This window comes from Lagenorhynchus albirostris, chromosome 11 (assembly GCF_949774975.1).
Source record: "Lagenorhynchus albirostris chromosome 11, mLagAlb1.1, whole genome shotgun sequence".
In the NCBI taxonomy this organism is placed as follows: domain Eukaryota; kingdom Metazoa; phylum Chordata; class Mammalia; order Artiodactyla; family Delphinidae; genus Lagenorhynchus; species Lagenorhynchus albirostris.
This window is the reverse complement of record NC_083105.1, coordinates 53,137,450-53,142,601: the sequence shown is the minus strand read 5'-3', so window position 1 is coordinate 53,142,601 and position 5,152 is coordinate 53,137,450. Positions and strand designations below refer to the sequence as shown.

Here is a 5,152-nt window from a genome sequence, read left to right as displayed (position 1 = left end):
ATTTCAGTGTCCATAAATAAAGTTTATCGGAGCATAGCTATACTCACTTGTTTATATATTGTTCATGGCTGCTTTTGCTTTACAGTGACAGAGTTTAGTAGTTGTGACAGAGAACGTTTGGCCTGCAAAGACTAAACTATTTACTGTCTAGCCCTTTACAGAAAAAGTTTGTTGATTCTTGGTCTGTGCATCTGACTGTAAGTTCTTCTGCCAAATATAGCTTCTCTTTCTCTTCTGCTTTCCAAGTTTAATGAAAATGACTCTCATTGGAAAATCCTCATAATCATATGGGAAAAGTAATTTTGAGAAATGTCGCCCTTGGGTTCTCTGGATGGCAAAGAAGCAGTAATACTGAGTTGACAACAAACAATTGAGAATAATCACAGTGTGGCTGGTAATCCCCAAGGCCACTTTTAGATTAAATGATCAGCAAGAAGGACTCACAGAACTCAGAAAAGCTGTTATAGTCACTTCTATGGGTTATTATAGCAAAGGGATACAGATGAAAAGCAGCAGAAGTAAAATGTTCATAAGGCAGAATCCAGGAGAGACCAGACATAAGTTTCTAACGTCCTCTCCCAGTAGAGATACACAGACGTGTTTAATTCTCCCAGCAGTGACACGTCACAACACACATGAAATACTTTCTGCCACGGAAGCTCAACCAAACCTTGGTTTCCATGGTTTTTATTGGGGGTTGGTCACATTGGCATGGTTGATGGCCCATATGGGTGGCCTTATTTACTCAATCTCCAACCCCTCCAAGGGTCGAGCGATTACTACATGGTACACGGCCCCACCATAAATAAGTATACATTGTCAGTATAAATTATCTGGAGTGGTCCAGGGTCCCGGAAAAACAGGAATACTCTTATTAGGCAGGATGTTGCAAAGTCTTAGAGATTATCTCTCAGGAATGAGACAAGGACCAAAATTTTCTTTGGAATGTGCAAGATTTGGACGACCCAGGCTTGCCGAGATAATCCTTTATTCCACCCATAGACTCACTGAAATCTGGATCTCTAGGAACCTCAGAGATTATCCAATTAAACCTCCTTTTTGATAGATGAAAAAATAGAGGCTTTGGAATCAAATACATGTGGTTTAAATCCCAATTTCATTGCTTACAAGCTGTGTGGCCTTGGAAAAGTTATCTAACTTCTTAAGGCCCAGTTTTTTCCTCACAGATTCATAGTTAATAGGATTATAATAAGGACCAAGTGGCAAGGAAAATTCTTAAGTCAGACTAGTGGTCAAGACATGGTGGATCTAGGAACAAGAGACACGCTCTGTATCTTTCCGATTCAATCTACAGCTAGTCAAATATCCGTAACTCAGCAAAGATTCCTCACCCAAGGTGTTCCAACACCCCAGGAGGCCAGAGAGATCCACACATCTGTACATGTGAGGTTGGGGGATTGGGGCACGCAGAAGAGGCAGAACTGGGGGAGCAAGGAGGCAGTGCCTGTGACCCTGGCCCCCGGCCATGGAAGCTGAGCCGCAGCCCCAGGGAACTGGTAGCAGCAGAGGAGCAGGTGCACGTGACTGTGGCCTCCTGGCCACAGTGGCACCCGTGGCCACAAGGAACCCGGCGGCAGTGGCTGCAGGGCCTGTGACCCTGGTCCTTCCGGCCACTGTGGTGCCCAAGACTCCAGAGTCCCCAGCCATGACAGCAGCGCCTGCGATCCCGACAACGCTAGATGTAGAGAAGACACCCCTAAGCCTTGTTCCCTCCCCGCCTCCCTCCCCCGGCCACAGTGGCCACGCCTACAACCCAGGTGTGACCTTGGGCATGGTGGAAGTTCCTGCCATCCTGGTGCCTTCAGAGGCAACATCAATGACCGCGGCAACACTGGCAGGGGCAAGGCACCAGCGATCCTGGGAGGATAATCCCTGACGACGCCTCTGGCAGAGGCGCTGGAGAGTGGAAAGTGCCGCTTCTCAAATACAGCCAGAGGCAACTCAGGGAAGAGAAACCAAAAGCTTGTGCTATAGCACCACCCACTGAAAGAAAGAGAAAGTCCTCTAATTATCAACCTGGTAATTTTTCGAATCAAAGTAAACAAAGCTTCACCTAACAAGCAAGATGTTCACTACTTCAAATGTGTCGTCAGAGAAACAACTTACCAGGCACCATGAAAACCCACAGGAACGCAGTATGACAAAAAGAAAACGACAGTTCTCCCTAAACCAAACTTAAAGTCATGATGAAGTACTGTGATCTAACGGATAGAGAACTCGAAATAACTGTTGTGAAGAAGCTCAACAAGCGACAGGAAAACGCAGAGAGGCAGTTCAGCGAGTTCAGGAGTAAAATTAACGACCAGAAGGAATATGTTACCGAGGAGGTAGAAATGCTAAAAACCCCGGAAGTTCTGGAGCTAAAGAACTCAATAAATGAGATGAAGAATGCGTTGGAAATAGAGCAGATGATACGGAAGAGAGAATTCACCAGCTTTAAGAAAAAATCTAGCAACAGAACCCCCCTCCGCCCCTCCCCTCTGCCCTGCGCCTTTGCCCGCAGGCTCAGCTCTGTCAGTGCTTGGTGCCCCTGCGTTCCCCCCCAGGCCCCCGGGTGATGGCCTTGACGGTGGCCGTGTTCTTGCGCTGCGCCTTCATAGCCTTCGGTCCTGTGCTAGCCCTCTACGTCTTCACCCTCACCGCCGGGCCCTTGCACATCATCTTCCTCATCATCAGAGCTTCTGGTTGGTGTCTCTGCTGCTTTCCTCCCTTTTTGGTCCATGGCAGCAATCACTGCTGACAACAGAGATGGACCAATACAGAAATATCTGCTGATCTTTGACATGTTAGTCTCAGTCCTTATCCAAGAAATGTTCAGTTTGCGTATTACGAACTTTAAAAAAAAGCCAGCGAAGGTTCGAAGAGTATAAACCCGGATGACATAGCACCCTCTATGCGATTGCCGGCTTCTGTTTCTGGCTTGGGTTTGGGAATCATGAGGGGAGCATTTTCCTTTGTAAATACCCTGTCTGACTCCCTGGGGCCGGGCACAGTGGGCATTCATGGAAACTCTCCCCAGTTCTTCCTTAAATTCAGCTTTCATGACATTGGTGATCATATTGCTGCATGGGTTCTGGGGCATTCATGTTTTTTGTTGGCTGTGAGAAGAAAAAGTGGTACGCCCTTCTGTAGTTCTTCCCACCCATCTGCTGGCGTCAGCCCTGACCTTCATACATCCTCGTTACGGATTAAATCTGGTGTCAGCGTACATCACCCTGGTGCTCAGGGGCATCTGGGCATCCTTTGCTTTTGGAGGCAGCTGCCAAAGCCTGAAGCTCTGCCTGCCCTGCCAAGACAAGGGCTCCGTCCTCTTCAACCCGCGCTCCAGATAACCTGTGAGGACCAGCGCTTACCAAACGCTAAGCTGCCTCTTGAGAGAAGCACAGCTGTGCCTTTTTCTAAAAATCCCTTTTCCTGGTGGGGGTTAGAAAAAACAAAATTATCTGGATACAATATGGCTTTCATGCAACAGCTTTCTGAAAGGGATACATCAGTGGTGTGCAGACTGCATGTTAGAATCACCTGGGGAAACATAAAGAATACTGATTTCTGGGCTCCACCCTCCAGATTTAATTGATCTGGGCAGTTGGTAATTTTTAAAGCTTCCTAGATGACTTGGATGTGCAGCCAGTTTGAGAACCATCGATGTCCAAATAGGAACTTCCTGAGAACCCTGTAACTGAGTAAGAATCAGATGTTTAGCTATCTCCTAACTCAGCTTGTGCTTAGCAAGCAAGTATCTGAATGTCAAATCCTGGATAGCCTTTGTCTTTTGAAGTTCTGAAGTGACAAAAGGCTAAAGGGCTGTCATCTCTGTGAACTGTTTTCCCATGCTTCACTTGTACTCTGTTTCGTGAGAACACGGTGGGCTGTGCTTCTGACTACAGTAATAAATTGCACTGACTTACTAATGATCATTTAGCCAAAGTAAACTATTGATTAACGAGGTATATTTTTCTGTAGTTTTTCCATTCTCGGTTTTGCTTTTCTGAGGTATTACATTGTTTTTGAGCGTAGATTCCGTTTCTTTAACTAAAAACCAATTATTTTCTGACTTGCTGGGAAGATATTCTGAAACCAAGAGTTTTTGTGCAACTTCTGCAAGTCTTTCCTGGGCTTAAGGCTTTTCATAGGCTCCGCCCTAAGGCAGTGTTTACCAGCTGAGCACTAGCTGCTGGACCAGTTGAGGTGAAGCCCATGATCTATTTCTGAGCAGCTCTGCAGGTTGCTGAGTGATGTACCCTGGGACAGGCTTCACTGGAGCTGGCAGAAGTTTACCAAAAGCAGGAGGAAAACAAGCCAATAGGGTGGGCTTGACACTTACAATTTGCTCCTGTAATACTAACTAGCACTTCTCCCTAAATGGTGTAGTGGAAAATTGGAAATGTGTCTTAAACTGCCAAATTCATGCTTTTACATATTCCATATATTCTTTAGATCTAGTAGATGTCTCTGGGTTTTGGTAGCAGATACAGCATTCCCTTTATAGGAGTATCTAAGATGTTCATTCAGCTTCCAAACAACCCTTTTGTTTCCCTTTATAAAGAGTAATCTGTGCCTTTATTAACTAGAAGTTGTTCCCAGTTGATGGTTTTTAGGGAGCTGATGGTGTGAAATGGAAATTCCCTACACATTAAAGTGAGAACCTCAGTGAATCCCCTGTGTGCAGTAGAGCATCCAAAAGACATAGAAGCAGCAAGAGAGGGCTCACCAGTGGCATGAGAGATGGGAGACTTTGACAATACTGTGATGGACAGGTTTAAAATGGAAACATGGCCAGTGTTTTGGGCTAGTCACATATCTTACCAGGGACCAGAACCTTACACGGGAACTAGACCTTTATCAGTGAAATCCCCTCTCATGTTTAAATTATTAGAATTTCTTCAATCTGCATATGCAGGAGGAGTAGGGTTTCCAGTAGGGCTGCAAACAGTCCCATAAGCAATTATAGTTATTCTCCTAAAGTTTACTTCAGCACTAATACTAATGCCTCCACCGGGGTTTGCAATTTTCCACCATTATACAAGACTTTCCTTAGACTAGATGAGTCATAGGAAGAGTCAAGGAGGTAGAGATTGAATAGTGAAATTTACTGTGCACAGTTGAGGGGAACAAGATGCTCATTGAACTG

At 45.5% G+C, this 5,152-nt stretch overlaps 1 pseudogene; it reads left to right on the top strand.

The window, feature by feature from the left end:
• Nucleotides 1-2,578: 2,578 nt before the first annotated feature.
• LOC132529944 (gamma-secretase subunit APH-1B-like) lies at nucleotides 2,579-3,353 on the top strand (annotated as a pseudogene).
• The last annotated feature ends 1,799 nt before the right edge of the window (nucleotides 3,354-5,152 follow it).